The sequence below is a fragment of the Dendrobates tinctorius genome, unplaced genomic scaffold, assembly GCF_039654945.1.
Source record: "Dendrobates tinctorius isolate UK_male_01 unplaced genomic scaffold, ASM3965494v1 ptg000085l, whole genome shotgun sequence".
In the NCBI taxonomy this organism is placed as follows: Eukaryota; Metazoa; Chordata; class Amphibia; order Anura; family Dendrobatidae; genus Dendrobates; species Dendrobates tinctorius.
The window spans coordinates 1,300,001-1,318,157 of NW_027361753.1; the positions used below are offsets into that span (position 1 = coordinate 1,300,001).

General features: G+C 46.4%; 1 protein-coding gene across 2 annotated transcripts in view; it reads left to right on the forward strand.

Annotated features, from left to right (window-relative positions):
* Positions 1-18,157, forward strand: part of ZBTB7C (zinc finger and BTB domain containing 7C) — a 238,261-nt gene that overhangs the window by 95,695 nt on the left and 124,409 nt on the right. The window contains exon 2 of one of the 2 annotated variants that reach the window (XM_073584756.1): positions 12,664-12,766. The exons of the other annotated variant lie outside the window; for it this stretch is intronic. The gene's annotated coding sequence lies outside the window, so the exon portion shown is untranslated. The remainder of the gene's footprint in view (positions 1-12,663; positions 12,767-18,157) is intronic. 2 annotated transcript variants of the gene reach the window in all.

The window sequence follows — 18,157 nt, forward strand, 5'->3', positions numbered from 1 at the left end:
TTTCAGCGATACCATGAATATTTAAATGCGTCTTTTTGATCGCACGTTATTGCACTTTTTGTTCGGCGGTATGATAATAAATCATTATTTTTTGCTTCGTTTTTTATTTTTATTTTTTAAGGGGTTCACTTAAGGGGTTAACTATTGGGACAGTTTTATAGGGCGGGTCGTTACGGACGCGGCGATACCAAATATGTGTACTTTTATTGTTTTGTTTTTTTTTATTTCCAAAAAATGAATTTATTGGGGAATATTTTTTTTTTTTTTTTAATTTATTTAGCGATTTTTTTTTTTTTAATTATTTTTACACTTTTTTTTTTTTATTTTTTTTCTACTTTATTACAATGTCCCAGGGGGGACATAACTGTCCTGTAACAGATCGCTGATCTGTCACATCACAGATCACTGTGACAGATCAGCGATCTGTCACAGGCACTGCACAGGCTTCCTCATGCCTGCGCTTTGCAGGCACTGAGGAAGCCAGCTTCCTGCAGGCCCCCGGAGGTCCCCGTCGCCATATTGGATCCGGGGACCTGCAGGAAAGGAGCCCCCCGCAGCAGCGCTGCACATTGCGCTGCTGTGGGGGGCTCAGGGAAGCACGGAGGGAGCCCCCTCCCTGCCGATGCTTCCCTTTAACCCCCGGTACACCGCGATCGTGTTTGATCGCGGTGTGCAAGGGGTTAACGTGTCGGGGGCGGTCCGTGACCGCCCCTGACACATTGTGCCGGGTGTCAGCTATGATAATTAGCTGACACTCGGCCGTGATCAGCGGCACTCACCACGTGGGCGCCGCTGATCGCGATGACGTAATATTCCGTCCATGGTAATTAGGTCCATGGTCACATGGACGGAATATTACGTCAATTGTAGGTAAGGGGTTAAAGCGACATTACTATGTCCGTTCTTGCAAAGAGATAAATCCTCTGATACCTTTATGGTAAATACCGAGTCAGATTTTTGTTCATGGGGCAGAGAAAGATGGTGACCTCCCTTATGGCAGATATCATGGCAGCCATGTTGCTTTCATAGATAAATATATATACCATATATTTTTTAAGGGCAAAGGTCTGGTGAATTTTTGATTGTCCAAAAGTTCATATGACTTTATATAAAACGGACCAGAAAGTATGAAGGGAGAAGATACAGATTAGATATTAGAAAAAACTTTTTGACAGTGAGGTTGATCAATGAGTGGAACAGGCTGCCACAAGAGGTGGTGAGTTCTCCTTCAATGGAAGTCTTCCAACAGAGGCTGGACAGACATCTATCTGAGATGGTTTAGTGACTTCTGCATTGAGCAGGGGGTTGGACACATTGCCCCTGGAGGTCCCTTCCAACTCTAACATTCTAAAGGTACTGTCACACTTAGCGATGCACCAGCGATCCCGACAACGATATGTGCTGGTGCATCGCTAAGTGGTAGCTAGTGAGCTAGTGTAGGGTCGAGCAGGTTCGCAGGATGCAGTGACGAGACACTAGACGGATGGTGGGTGGTTTGTGAAATAACTTTTATCAAACTGTAGCCGCTGGGCTCGGCTGAACAAACATAAATTAATGACAAAGCAAACAGTCCACGCAGGGACTCAACAATCTTAACAAGACTATATTGCAACTTAGCCTTCCAGGGGGCTGCCGGTTTCGTGAGCGTGGCCTCGTAGAGGTCGCTGAGGCGGCTGTCCTGACGCCTCGCTACTCCGGAAAGGAATGGGGCTCCACAGGCCCTAAGGAAAGCGATGTCGGTGGGGCGCAACAGGCCCTGAAGAAAGCGATGCCGGTGGGGCGCAACAGGCCCTGAAGAAAGCGATGCCGGTGGGGCGCAACAGGCCCTGAAGAAAGCGATGCCGGTGGGGCGCAACAGGCCCTGAAGAAAGCGATGCCGGTGGGGCGCAACAGACCCTGAAGAAAACGATGCCGGTGGGGTGCAACAGGCCCTGTAGAAAGCGATGCCGGTGGGGCGCAACAGGCCCTGCAGAAAGCGATGCCGGTGGGGCGCAACAGACCCTGAAGAAAGCGATGCCGGTGTGGAGCAACAGGCCCTGTAGAAAGCGATGCCGGTGGGGCGCAACAGGCCCTGAAGAAAGCGATGCCGGTGGCGCGCGGTGATGACGCAGTTCCCCAGATGACCTGTAGCCGTCCTTTAGTAAAGGAGTCTCTCCCAAAGCCGGGGTAGCGGGCCTTTTAACCTCGCCTATGACGAGGTGGTGTATCTTCAGGCCGGTGATGGCAAGGTCGCCGTGGTGGGAGAAGGCTGGGAGGAAGTGCACAAGCCTCTGTGGCCTGGTTACATGTACTCACGGCCACAACCTGAGGTAAAGATCCTCCCCCACAAAGGCGGGGGGCAGCGGGGATGATGCTCTGAGAACGGGGGCGGGGAGCAGTCTCCGGTAACAGTCTCTCACATCTCTCTTGTCGGTAAATGCGCAGTTTTCTCCTCACAGGCTCCTGTCGGTGTCCCTGCCAGTCATCCTGCTTCCTGCCTTCACCCTGGCTCTCCCTCAACTGTCACCTCAGCGCGCCCCCTGCTCCTTTTTTCCTAGCCCCGCCCCCTGTTGCCCTGACAACTTCAGGGGCATGTCTCTCTTTGTAATCCCCCGATGTAGTTCCTTCAATAACCCTGATGGCGGTCCCCTTGATTCCGGCCCAATCACTATATGGGGGTCCTCCTCCCCACATTGCCACACAGGCAGATCTCACCATCGACATAGCAGCGGTCGGGGGTCGCTACTTACCTGTCAGACGCGGCGATCCTGCATCCTCCCGCCCGCGTCGCTACATGAAGCCCAGCAGGAAGCTGATGACGAGAAACGGCCCAGGCTGTTCTCGCGCGATCAGCGATAATCAGCGGGGGAGCCAGTCGGAGGTAAGTATCACACATAGCGATATCGCTAGCAATATCTTTGCTGCTTCACAAAACCAGTGACGTTACAGCGATATTGCTAGCGATATCGCTTAGTGTGACGGGGCCTTAAGACTCTATGAAGAGTGGAGTGTTCCTCCAGGAAGATTTTACTACCTTTAGTCTACCTGACTTGCAGTTTGTTCTTAATGGGGTATTTTAGTTAAAATTAATTTATCACTAGGGTTGAGCGGACCCGTGGAAGTTTGGGTTCTGGTACCCATCCCTAACTTTATTCTAAAGTTCTATTTGGGTACCAAAACTGTACCAGAATCTGAACCCCGTTGAACACAATGGAGACCTGAACTTTCCTGGAAAAAAAAGCTCTCTTTGCAACAGAATCCTGGGAGAAGTCCATGTTCGGCGCTTAAAACCGGTCAGTAACTTTCCAGTACGAACGCTGAACTTTTAAGTTCGGGTTTAATCATCAATTGCCTATCCTCTCCCTAGATGATCAATGTGAGACTAATAGGGATCTAGCTGATCATACTGATGAGATCCCCACCAGACCCTTGTACCTTCCTCAGCCATACTACCTGCAAGAAAGTGTGTAAATGGGGCAGCTGCCAAGCGTGATCTTGGTCTATGGCCAAGACAGAAATAGTCATGCACATGTCTAGGGCACATACTGGAGATCTATGATTGGTAAGAATACCAGGGATGGAATGGATAACTAATATACGTTTTGGGCTGGCTACATGGTGAGTACATACCACTTTACAAATCACTATTCGGCCCCTCTGGATCAACATGGCAAGATGTTAGGCTTGACTTGATGGACTGGTTTCATCTTTACAAACATTGTGACTGCATTTGGGTCGCCCTCCCAGGGCTGTGGGGTACTCGGTATCGGGCCGGTGTCAGCGGGATGTGTCACAGCAGCGGTGACCCGGTCCGTGGCCCTGGGCGCCCAAGTAATGGGGGAATGTAGTTAATGGAATGGAATAGTTTGTAAGCCACCTGCGGTGTTCGGCAAGGGAGGTGCCAAGCCGACGCTGCATGCAGATCCGCTGGGACTGATGGTATGGTGCAGCAATGGTGTAACAGCTTCCCACAGGTGAAGCTATAGTCCCAGGGCAGTGTAGAGGTGGTAGGCACGGGGATGTAGCAGTGCCATAAGGGTAGGAAGCAGATTAGACACAGCGGGGTGCAATTTCTGTACCTTAACTTGATAACTGCAGTCCAGGGTCCTGATTACAGATGGTATTGGAGCAGGCTATCCTGGAAGCAACTCAGGGATTCTCTCTCAGCAGACGGGCTGTGCAGTCTCCTTCCTAGCGCTTGTTTGAATGAAGTACTCCAAGTACTAAGTTACTCTGAAGTTCCTCCTGTCAGATGTTCCCAAGAACCTTACTTGCACGGCAGACAGCTGTAGCCTCTCTCGGGGACTCCTCTCTCTCTTGAGTCCTGGCTCTCTATCCGAGCTGCTGTTGTGCCTCAAGTCTTAGACGGGAGTAGGGCATTTACAGCCTCCTATTCCTCTGGTATCTACTGTAGGACCATTAGTATCCGTACAGCCATGGAGACCAGGCTCCCATTCTTGCGCTCTCACTGCGAGGGAGCTCTCCTTTCCTAGCTCAACCTCCAGCTTCTCTACACATCTGCACACTTCACCCTCCGCAGACTAACTGACCACTCCTTTCTCTTGGCCCTCAGAGAGCACTCCTCCCCTTAATCCTGGTTCAGAGTTCCCCCTGCTGGCCTGGAGTGGAACTGTGTTGCATGTATGGATTGACTGCGAGAGAGACCCATCATTGCCTCCAAGCCTGGCATTACCCTCCCCTGGAGGAAGGCAAAGCCACTGTGGCGACCATACTCCTGGGGGCGCCACACATTACCTCTTTAAGTATGAAGCAGACAAAACCTTTACTTTTCATCAGCAAGATCATAAAAACATATTTTCCAAAAACAAATATGGATCCAGCAGGCTGGAAGCAGAATAGCGATGCGTCCATGTTGACATATTGAGTCTTATAAGTCATTCTCGTCCATCTGGCTTCGCAGCTGTCAGACATTTGTATCTTTGTAATTAATGAGCGGTGTCTAATAATAAGATCCATCTTCGCTTCTTAGAAGGCTCCTTTATTAGAACTTTTTCTGCAGTTTTTAGATCAGTTATCTCTATTGGGTTCTGGATTACATAACTTCAAGGAGAACATCAAATCCCACGGTGGATCTCCTGATGTCCTCCAGAGTCTCATTAGGAAAGCTTATAATTAATATATGCTAAAATCAGCCATAACATTAATATACTGACAAAACGCTTTCCCCCCAGAACATATTAGATAGGTGTCAGATGTACAGACGTTTAGCTGATAGCTATCTCTACAAACTCCGCCATACACAGGAATGCCCGTTTTGGTCAAGATCTCATGTGTTCTCTTTGAAAAAGTGGCTTGTCTTCCAGAAAGCAAAAGGTTCGGCCTAATCCTTCTATCCCCCAGCATCATCAGTCAGACATAGTTAGGAGACCTCCGTACAAATTACAGTGGGTTAAGCATCCCAAAATGAAAGGTCTTGTGAAGAGTTTCTGGTCTACGGTAAGTCTTTGTGGTATGTTCTCGGAATGTAGAAGTTAGTATCTACCAAGAATGGTCCAAGGAAGGACAAAAGGCGATCCAGAAACAGTGTCATCGATATCCAACGTCCATTGATGTGTATCTGATCCATGGAGAACCCATCTCACAAGTTACAGGGCTTAAAGGGGTTTTCCAGAGTCAGAAAACCCTTATTCCCAGTAAAAAACAAACTACTTTACTTTCCCCCCAGTGTTGATTCTCCTGTGTCTAGTATTGGCTTCAGCGCTGAAGTCGCGTACACAGCGTTGCAGGCAATAACTGAGCTTAGCAGCTCTGCCTGAATAGATGACACAGGCTGCTGAAGTCAAAGATTGGCTGCAGTGCTGTCAAAGTAACGTCATTGCTACAAACAGTAACAGAAACAAAGAGGAGCGTACACTCAGTGCTGGACCCAGGATGGGTGAGTACAAAAGTTCTTTAAAAAAAAACAAAGTGCACCTAAAGACAGGAATTTTATGAAACTGGAGAAAACCCTTTAAGAACTCATTCAAACGTCCATGTACAGTGGTCCGACCACGGACTGGCCACAGGTCTCCAGAAATGAGCGTCACAGCCTCATATGTCGCTATGAGGTTGTGACCCTTGAGTCAGAAGGGCAACGGCCACGCCTTGCATTGTGATCCATTCTCGGACTGATTTGCACTGACATCTGAGTGGGTCCTAAAGGTCTGGCTACATCTTGACACTTTCAGAGGTCTTCTGAAGTCCGTGGCTTGATGGGTAGAAGATGTTTTGGTGGCATGAGGAGATCCAAGACAATATTAGGAAGGTGGTTTTAGTGAATGTCTTTTTTTCTTATCCATATGGTTTTTCCGTATGACATCTGTTTTTTTGCATCCACCATTAAAAAAAAAGCTCCATATAGTTTCCTGTAGTCATTGCAAAAAAATCAGTTAGTATGAAATCTTTTTTTTTTCACTCGCCCTTTGAGTTCTTTGGTGAGATTCAATTGCAAAACGGAAGAGAATTGTGCAGCGTTTCCTCCACACAGAAATTTGCTCCATGTAGAAAAAAAAACATTGAACAAGTTTGTTCTCTTACATTGGTTTGTGTAAAATGGATGCTGCTTTGACCAAAACAAGGTCATCTGGATCCTGACCACATTGGGACATGTAATAAATTCTCTTTCAGTCCCAATAATCTCATTTTTGGCAGCAGCTGCAGAGGACAAGTGTCCTGTTTGACTTTTCCAATCAGGGAAATTTATCACGATTCCAGTGTAGGGCCCTAGGCTGGTGCCTAGTTTGCCTACAGGATTTGTAGCATTCTGTATATTTCATGCTGTGTTGTTCTTGCTGTATCATATCATTGGATTTATGAACAGTCTTGACTCAGGGTCGCCAGTGGTAATCTCATCCTTGTCTTTGGATCTTTCTGTGACACCTAATCCTATGAGACTGACTGGAGCCTTCGAATGTTGTGAAACATCTGATCAGCTCAATGTAAGGTTTCAGCATCAGTGCTCCTTCCTGCACGACACAAGCAATAAGGTCAGCAGCACGGGAGACGCTAGCACCCAGAACAAGCACAGCAAAGAATTACCCTATACAATGTAAACCCTGACCGTCCCTTTATACCAGGCGCTCATGGGAGTTTGCTTCTGATATTTGGCCTACATTTAGAATTGGAGTTGAGTTGTCACCCAGCCATGAATGCCAAACAAGACTGAATAGATAAATCATACCTGTTCTTTCATATAATACCTGTAGAAAAGCAAAGTCTCACTGTTCTCATTTCCCACATCAATATAAATTGCTCCTGTGGCAAATAAAAGTGTTTTATATCCAGAAGCTGTCCTAATTATCATGCTCCATAACCTGCCATCTATTCTTTTTGATTTTAAGGTTCCACTTCATCAGCATTCTGCCAGCACTATAGGAGCTGGAACATTCATTGCCTCACTTCTCAGAATGCATTGCTCCAGTCGTTGTCCAATGTGTTGCCTGTTTGAAATGAAAACCCGGCTCTCTGTTATGCCTGTATGCAGCTTGACTGACAGGGGAGCAGAGACAAAAAATCCTTCCCTTACTTCCTTTAGAGCAAAAAATATTCACCCCGTAATACTATAGTGATACAAAGACCTGCCCCCCACTTCCTCTGAAGATACAAAGATTCCCTCTGCATCCTTTAGGGATACAAAGATAAGACCCACTTTCTGTAGTGATAAAAAGACCCGCCCCCACTTCTCATAGGGATACATAGACCAGTCTGCACTTCCTGCAGGGATACAAAGACACGCCTCCCACTTCCTGTAGGGATACATAGACCAGTCTGCACTTCCTGCAGGGATACAAAGACACGCCTCCCACTTCCTGTAGGGATACATAGACCAGTCTGCACTTCCTGTAGGGATACAAAGACACCCCCCCCACTTCCTGTAGGGATACATAGACCAGTCTGCACTTCCTGTAAGGATACAAAGACCAGCCCCCACTTCCTGTAGGGATACAAATACCCACCTTCCAACCCTAATTCCTGTAAGGATACAAAGACCTGTCCTCCACTTCCTGTAAGGATACAAATACCTACCCTTTTCTTCCTGTAAGGTTACAAAGATTCATCCCCACTTGGTATAGAGATACAAAGACCGGCTCCCACTTCCTCTAGGGTTACAAAGACTCACCCCCATTTCTAATAAGAATACAAAGACCTGTCTTCCAATTCCTTTAAGAATAAAAAGACTTGCCCTCTACTTCTTGGAAGGATACAAAGACCCGCCTACACTTCATGTAGGGATACAAATACCCACCTTCCAACCCCAAGTCCTGTAAGGATTCAAAGACCTTCCCTCACTTCCAATAGGAATACAAAGACCTACCCCCCACTTCTTGTACGGATACGAAGACCTACCCTCTACTTTCTATAAGGTTATAAAGACCCACCCCCACTTAATGTAGGAATACAAATACCTACCCTCCAATCTCAACTCCTGTAGGGATACAAAAACAAGTTTTTGTCATTCCAGCTCCCATAAAAATCGATGAACTTTATTAATCCATTAAAAACATTAAATATGGCAAAATGCTCTCTGCATCAGGTCAAAGCAAAGCGACTCGTTTTGATCAGAGCGATCTGTATCACAGCTGAGATAAAGATCGTTCTGATCGAAACGCGTCGCTTTGCTTTGACCTCATGCAGAGAGCATTTTGCCACATTTAATGTTTTTAATGGATTAATAAAGTTCATCAATTTTTATGGGTGCTGGAACGACAAAAGCTTTTTTCTTCTCAAGATATACACGTTTGATCTGGCGGAGTTCCGTGCACCCGTTGTATACCGGTGAGCTGGTTTGCTTTGTTTGTCTTATACAAAAACAATCCCTCACTTCCAATAGGAATGCAAAAACCTACCCTCCAGTTCGTGTAGGGATGCAAAGACCAACCTCCCCACTTCCTGTAGAGATACAAAGACCCACTCTCTACTTCTGTAAGGATACAAAGACCTGTCCTGCACTTCCTGTTAGGATACAAAGATTTGCCCTCTACTTCCTGTAAGGTTACAAAGACCCACCCCCACTTAATGTGGAGATACAAAGACCCAACCCCACTTCCTCTAGGGATACAAAGACCCAACCCCATTTCTTATAAGGATACAAAGACCTGCCCTCTAATCCACACCCACATCCTATAGGGATACAAAGACCCACCCCAACTTCCTATAGGGATACAAATACCCACTCCGACCTGTGTTTCACTTCCTGTTGGCATACAAAGACTTGTCCTCTACTTCCTGTAAGGTTACAAAGACCCATCCCAACTTCCTATAGGGATTAGTGATGAGCAAACTTGTTTGTTGATACTTGGACATCACTTGAGTCTCTGGGTGCTCGGATATGCTCGGCATTCACCGAGCATTGGCTGGGGCACGGATTGATACTCGAGTCCCTGCCCCGCATGTTTGGCGCCTGTTATACAGTAAAAAAACATGCAGGGATTGCCTGCCAGTCTGTCATGCTGGGTGACTGAGAAGCTAGGTGCTCAACAACAGGAAGAGGGTGGGGAAGCTCAAACAATAGGAAAGGGGGAGTAGAAAGTCCTAGGCAGACCTGACAACACCCTGTCACCCCTAACGTCCCTAAATAGGTTCCGCACCTATTTCTGAGCAGGAGACTAGTCCCTGACTGCCTCTAGCGATAGGCCCTGGATAGGGAGGGGACAGGGTGAGCACTAGTCAGCCCCCAATACAACTAAAGATAAATAAGGTAAGCAAACAAGGGAATACACTTATCTTGAGAAGACACTAAAGACATCACTCCATCTATCCTCCAAGAAGGAACTAGTCAACTACTAGTACTTCCAACCAGACAGAGAGAAATAGAGCTATCACTGGCATCCTGCTGAAGCAGCTAAAGGAATTTAGACATACAGCAAGGGTGTGTTAATCAGCAACAGACGCATCCGTGACACAGTCACTGTAATGCCATAGTGATCTTGGTAGTGGCATTACTGTGATTGGCAGGCCGCATTACCTCTTCAGAAGTTAAAAAAGGACCGGCGGCATCACTCTCGGCTCACCAATGCCATTGCATAGCTCAGTTTTGTTGTGGCGGCGAGTAGACTGGGGTTATCGAATAGTTAGCGGTGACCGTACCAGGGTGTATACACATACAGTATTCCATGTGCTGGAATCCGAAGGTGTATTCACCGTGTGCAGAATTATCAGGCAAGTTGTATTTGAGAGGATTCTTTTTATTATTGAACAACAACTATGTTCTCAATCAACCCAAAAGACTCAGATATCAAAGCTTAATATTTTTGGAAGTTGGAGTGGGGTTTTTTTAGATTTGCCTATCTTAGGAGGATATCTGTTTGTGGAGATAACTATTACTGTGCAGATTTATTAGGAAACTTAATAAAAACCAAATATATACCCATCTCACTTGTTTATTTTCACCAGGTAAACCAATATAACACAAAATTTAGAAATAAACATTTCTGACATACAAAAACAAAAAAAATCAGTGACCAATATAGCCACCTTTCTTTACGATGACAATCAAAAGCCTTCCATCCATAGATTCTGTCACTTGCTTGATCTGTTTACGATCAAAATTGCGTGCAGCAGCCACCACAGCCTCCCTGACACTGTTCCGAGAGGTGTACTGTTTTCCCTCCCTGTAGATCTCACATTTTATGAGGGACCACAGGTTCTCTATGGCAGGGGTCCCCAACCGCCGGTCCGCGGCCCAGCACCGGGCCGCTGCAGTGCCCTTGCCGGTCTACGGACACAAGGGGAGCCAGGGGCGGTGCAGCAGCTGATTCTCCTAGCTGCGGTCAGTGGCGTAGCGGGGGGGCAGTCCGCCCCAGGCGGCACGTGTGTGGGGGCGGTGTGCAGCAATTCCTAGATTGCCCTCATGTGTAGCGGCGGCCAGGGATCGATCCAAGCAGCTCCGCTGCCTGCAAGAGGGAATAGCAGGAGCGGAGCTGCAAGGACCCGTCCAGCTTCCTGCCTGCCACCCGCGCTTCCTGTCTCTGACTGACACAGAGAGGAGCGCGCCGCTGAATGTCGTCATCATTCAGCGGCTGCTGCTGTGTCAGAGCGAGGAAGCGCGGGCAATGCTGCGGACAGGTGAGAGGTGGTGTCTGTGTTTGTGTGTATATAATGTGTGTATGTATGTCTGTGTATGTATGTCTGTCTGTGTGTGTATATGTATGTCTGTGTGTGTGTGTCTGTGTGTGTGTGTGTATGTCTGTGTGTGTATGTGTGTGTGTGTGTGTGTGTGTGTGTATGTGTGTATGTATGTATGTGTGTTTGTCTGTGTTTGTGTAGGTTATCCTGGCCCTGGAGGAGATGGGGACATGAGGAGAAGACTGTGATGGGAAGAGAAGGCCATGATGCCTGGGATGATGGGAGAAGGCCATGAGGGGGTGATGGGAGAAGGTCATGAGGGGGTAATGGGAGAAGGCCATGATGGGGGTGATGGAGAGAAGGCATTGATGGGATCATGGGAGTGATGGGGAGAAGGCAATGATGGGAGTGATGGAGAGACGGCAGTGATGGGGTGATGGAGAAGGCAATGATGGGGAGAAGGGAGTGATGGGGTGAAAGCAATGATGAGGTGATGGAGCAGGCAAGGATGGGAGTGATGGGGAGAAGGCAATGATGGGAGTGATGGGGTGATGGAGCAGGCAATGATGGGAGTGCTGGGGAGAAGGCAGTGATGGGGTGATGGAGCAGGCAGTGATGGGGAGAAGGCAGTGATGGGAGTGATGGGGTGATGGAGCAGGCAATGATGGGAGTGATGGGGTGACGGAGCAGGCAATGATGGGTGCTCTTCGGATGCTTCCGGATTATCAACGACCAAAGGGGCAGCAAATTTTTCGACCACCCCGGGCGCCACAAACAGTTGCTACGCCACTGGCCGCGGTCCCTGTCGGCGCGGCGGCTTCATCCAGCGCTGAGCGGTCACGTGCTACCGCTCATTTAAGGTCATGAATATTGATGCCACTCATCTCCCATAGGCGTGGCGTCCATATTTATGGACCTTAATGAGCGGTAGCACTTGACTGCTCTGCACAGGAAGAAGCTGAAGCGTCGCGAGATGCAGGGATGTGCAGCGACGGGAAGGAAGTTCAGCGACAGTGACGTGAGGGGTAAGTATGATGGGGAGGATGGGGGAGCCGAGCGGAGCCATATATACATGGGATGGAGAGTGGGAGCGGAGCCATAAATAAGGGAGGGAGAGTGGGAGCAGAGCCATAAATACATGGGATGGAGAGTGGGAGCGGAGCCATAAATAAGGGAGGGAGAGTGGGAGCGGAGCCATAAATACATGGGAGGGAGAGTGGGAGCGGAGCCATAAATACATGGGATGGAGAGTGGGAGCGGAGTCATAAATAAGGGAGGGAGCGGAGCCATAAATACATGGGATGGAGATTGGGAGTGGAGCCATGTATACAGGATGGGAGAGTGGAGCCATGTATACAGGATGGGAGAGTGGGAGCGGAGCCATGTATACAGGATGGGAGGGTGGGAGCGGAGCCATGTATACAAGGATGGGAGCATGTGAGCAGAGCCATGTATACAGGAATGGGACAGGGGAGCCATGCATACAACAGGGGGAGCCACACAGAGCTGGACAGGACGGGGGGAACCACACATACATTTTCTGATGATTAGAAAATAATCAGCATGTACAGTACTCCAGTACAATTTTTTCTAAGTGCTCAATGCTCCATTTCCTTGTAGGTTCCAATCATCTTTAGCAGTGACGGTCATCAGTAGAAGTAGCCCAGTGCTCCCACTGAAACAGAGAAACAAGCCAGGTGCTCCCACTCATTCAAAACCTATGGTGAGTTGAGTCACATTATAAATGTTATAATTAAATGATAAGTATGCACTGCTAAACTACAACCTCGTCCAAAGCCCCGCCCCCTTGTGATCAAAGCCCCGCCCCTGCCACACCTCCATCCCCACCCTGCCGGGCCATGGAATAATAGTCTTGCTTGAAAACGGTCCCTGGTGCAAAAAAGGTTGGGGACCACTGCTCTATGGGGTTCAGATCAGGTGAACAAGGGGGCCATGTCATTATTTTTTCTTGTTTTAGACCTTTACTTGCCAGCCACGCTGTGGAGTATTTGGATGCATGTGATGGTGCATTGTCCTGCATGAAAATCATGTTTTTCTTGAACGATACCGACTTCTTCCTGTACCACTGCTTAAAGAAGGTGTATTACAGAAACTGGCATTAGGTCTGGGAGTTGAGCTTCACTCCATCCTCAACCCGAAAAGGTCCCACAAGTTCATCTTTGATGATACCAGCCCATACCAGTACCCCACCTCCACCTTGCTGGCGTCTGAGTCGGAGTGGAGCTCTCTGCCCTTTACTGATCCAGCCTCAGGCCCATCCATCTTGCCCATCAAGAGTCGCTCTCATTTCATCAGTCCATAAAACCTTAGAAAAATCAGTCTTAAGATATTTCTTGGCCCAGTCTTGATGTTTTATCTTATGTTTCTTGTTCAAAGGTGGTCGTTTTTCAGCCTTCCTTACCTTGGCCATGTCCCTGAGTATGGCACACCTTGTGCTTTTTGATACTCCAGTAATGTTGCAGCAAAACAGGTGGCAAATGGCATCTTGACAGCTTGACGCTTGATTTTCCTCAATTCCTGGGCAGTTATTTTGCGCCTTTTTTTATCAACACGCTTCTTGCGACCCTGTTGGACATTTGCCATGAAACGCTTGATTGTTCGGTGATCACGCTTCAAAAGTTTGGCAATTTCAAGACTGCTGCATCCGTCTGCAAGACATCTCACAATTTTTTACTTTCATAGTCCGTCAAATCTCTCTTCTTACCCATTTTGCCAAAGGAAAGGAAGTTGCCTAATAATTAAGCACATCTTATATAGGGTGTTGATGTCATTAGACCACACCCCTCCTCATTACAGAGATGCAAATCACCTGATTTACATAATTGGCAGTTGGCTTTCAAGCCTATACAGCTTGGAGTAGGACAACATGTATAAAAAGGGTGATGTGATCAAAATACTCATTTGCCTAATAATTCTGCACACAGTGTAGACCTTACATTTAGCGCTAGGTTTCCAATAGCCGGCGTAGTGGTGCGAACAGGCTGTGGCCTTCTCCGTTGATCATTGACCAATCGTGAACCGGGCTGGATGATAGATAGGGGGCAGCAGAGAGCTGTTTGCTCCAGAGGTCACAGCGGGTGGTTCTCGTGGCCTTTATGCCTGTGATATCAGGAATTTGTGGAATTAAGAAAGAGACAGGAGACAGCACACAGCCACAGAGTTATTGAAAGGAATAACAGACCAGACAGATCTGTGGCTCTCGTCGCTGAACCTACAACTGCGTCAGCACCCATTCCCGCAAGTCAGCTACAGCTTCCGCCGCTCTGGCAGTACTGCAGCAGTTCATGCAAGTGCCAGCTCACCGACTGGTGTGCGATGTGACCATGTGCTGGAATGCCACACTGCACATGCTGGCAAGGCTTTGTGAGCAACAATGGCCAGTTGTTGAATACCAGCTCCAACACGCAAGTCGGTATTCTAGTCATCACCGCACATAACAACTGAAGAGTGGGCATGGATGTCTGACATTTGTACGGTTCTCCAAGACTTTGAGGACTCCACAAAGATGGTGAGCAGAATGATGTCATCGTCGGCGCCACAATCCCACTTCTTGTTTAAACAGTCCCTGCTCACAATTAAAGACAAAAATGTCCAGGAAGGATGGGAAATCTTGAAAAAATAAAATTCTCAAAGCACAATTGTTAACAGTTCTGAAAAGAGGGAAGAATAGGAAGCATTTAAGGAAACCAGGATGGATGAACACAGAACTTAAGCACATGCTAAAAAGGAAGAAAGAAATGTTTATAAAATGGAAAGAAGGAGGCATATCTAAAGAAGAATATAATGCTGTCTGCAGAACCTGCAGGGCACAAATCAGATTATCTAAAGCTGACAATGAATTGAGGCTTGCAAGAGACATCAAAAGCAATAATAAAGAATTTTGGGGATATGTCAAACGTAAAAGAAAAGTCAAAGATGCTATAGGATTTTTATAGGATGAAAACAACAGAATGTTGAGAAGGCCGAACTTTTAAATTCCTGTTTTGCATCTGTTTTATCTCAGAAAGAAAATGTAACATCAACTGTTCCTCACTGACCTATTAAGGGAATAGAAGAATCCAGGACATCTATAAACAGAAAGATAGTGAGGAAACACTTAGCTAACCTAAATGAATTCAAGTCTCCAGGTCCAGATGAATTACACCCCAGAGTACTGAAGGAGATAGCAGAAGAAATTTTTTTAACCCCTCTCCATAATCTTTGAAAATTCTTGGAGAACAGGAGAAGTCCCAGAAGACTGGAGAAGATCAAATGTTGTTCCTATCTTCAAAAAGGGGAAGAAGGTGGACCCAGGCAACTATAGGCCGGTGAGTCTGACTTCTATACCAGGAAAGATCTTTGAACAAATTATTAAACAACATGTATGTCAGTACCTGGATAAGAATGAAGTGATTAAACAGAGTCAGCATGGGTTTGTAACCAATAAGTCATGTCAGACTAACTTAATTTCCTTCTATGACGGAATAACTGATTGGGTGGATCAGGGAAATGCTGTAGATATAGTATATCTTGACTTCAGCAAAGCATTTGACAAAGTATCTCACCCAATCCATATTGAAAAAATGACTAAGTATGGAATGGACAAGGCAACTGTTAGGTGGATTCATAACTGGCTTAGTGATCGGACCCAAAGAGTGGTCGTAAATGGCTGCACATCCAGTTGGAAGAATGTCTCAAGTGGGGTACCACAGGGCTCTGTCCTGGGCTCTGTATTGTTCAACATCTTTATCAACGATTTAGATGAAGGAATTGAGGGTAAACTGATTAAATTTGCTGAAGACACAAAGCTAGGAGGGATAGCTAATACTGGAGAAGACAGAGAGAGGATTCAAAAAGTTATAAATAAACTGGAGCAGTGGGCAGCAACTAACAGAATGGTTTTTAACAAGGAAGAATGCAGAGTACTACATCTGGGCAATAAAAATGAAAAAAGCATATACAGAATGGGAGGAATAGGGCTAAGCAACAGCACATGTGAAAAAGACTTGGGTATACTAATAGATCACAGACTGAATATGAGTCCACAGTGTGATGCAGCAGCAAAAAAGGCAAATGCAATTCTAGGATGTATTAACAGAAGCATACAGTCTAGATCACGTGAAGTCATTATTGCCCTCTACTCCTCTTTTGTTAGACCTCATCTGGAATACTGTGTCCAGTTTTGGATGCCACATTTTAAAAAAGACATCAACAAACTGGAGCAAGTTCAGAAAAGAGCGACCAGAATGGTGACCGGTCTGCAAACCCTGTCTTATGAGGAAAGGTTGCATGATTTGGGAATGTTTAGCTTGCAAAAGAGAAGACTGAGAGGAGACTTAATAGCTGTCTACAAATATCTAAAGGGCTGTCACATTGTAGAAGGATCATCTTTATTCTCATTTGCACAAGGAAAGACTAGAAGCAATGGGATGAAACTGAATGGGAGGAGACACAGATTAGATATTAGAAAAAACTTTTTGACAGAGTGATCAATGAGTGGAACAGGCTGCCATGAGAAGTGGTGAGTTCTCCTTCAATGGAAGTCTTCAAACAGAGGCTGGACAGACATCTGTCTGGGATGATTCAGCGAATCCTGCTTTGAGCAGGGGGTTGGACCAGATGGCCCAGTAGGTCCCTTCCAACTCTACGATTCTATGATAAATATGAAGCTTTGCATGCAGACCAGGTGGACATGGAGGAAGACATGAGACAGTGCAATACTACAAAGCCCAGCCTCATCTCATCGGCTCAGCTCAGATTGGGTAACAATGAGGAGGTGGAGGCTGAGGAGGAACAGTAACTAGCTGCTAGCGCAACATAGGCCAGTACCCACACAAGCTTCATCCCATCTCTCTTACGTGGATGGGTTTTGCAATGCAAAAATACTGGCTTTTGCTATTGCCTGGAAAAATATTTTAATTTCACTCGACTCCGAGTAAAAATACCAGCTGAGTTAATAATTTACCAACCAGGTGGAAACGCTAATAACAACACAATTTAGAGCAGTGATTTAATATCTCTATTTTTTTATTAAGTCCTAATTTCCTGCAAAATAATCCTTGACTTTTCTTATGGCTGAATTCAGACATTCGGGTATCACGGGCAGTATGTACGAACCATAATGGTTTTACTGGCAATGGATCTCCTGACCTGAACTTGGCACCGTCGCCATCACGTATTCCTACAGACCTGTCGCCAGTTTGTACTTTGAAGCCCATACTTGGGCTGTGATACACAAGACCTCAAAGACGTGTAAGTCACTATTCTCTTTTCCTGACGCACTAATCCTCTTCACTCTCTGGACAATATCTTCAGTGTTTAATGGATTCCTCTCATTTCTATTGCTAAGCTGTGAGCTGTGATGTATTCTCACTATCCAGAGTCACTACAAAGCGGCTGCTGCATTCCCTGCCTCTGCTTTTATACTGGCTATGATAGTCACTCCTGATTGGCTGTGCTATACCATGTGATATGATACCAGAAAGGCATTGTGGGGAATTCCGCCAGATGTAATCTGATTGTTCTCTGGCTGGTGCGATCTTCTGCAACGTGTAAAATGTCGACAGCCAGTTTAGGCGATTCACGCAAAGCGAATGGCAAACAAATGGATTCAACTTTCCGGGTTCAGTGAATTCCTAAAAATTCAAAATGAATTCAGTTTTCAAGTCACGCGAAATGTCCAATTGCTACTGGCCCACAATTTTTAGGCTCACCCCTATAAATATAGGAGCCCGAAGACTAGCCTGAATTTACTATTCATCAGCTTAACTACCCTGTAAACTGCATCCCTTCGCTATCCCACATGGAAGGGGTACAGGAGGTTTCAAATTAACTTCTTCACTACCATAGGCCACCAGTGATTTTGAAATTCTGAGAAAACAGTTTTTTTTACTTTGCTTGTTGTCCATGACCAGCTTTTCTATAAAGGTGACCGTGGCTGTGTGTATCCCCCTATTGCATCTCAGTATTCCTCTTCGTAATGCTTTATATTATACATGGATGTACTGATTAAATATGGATGGGAAATGCTGTTTGATATGGATACTATGGAACGTTTGATATACCTGGTACTGAATCATAATCACCATCCTCTGCTGCAGCTCATGTCCACATC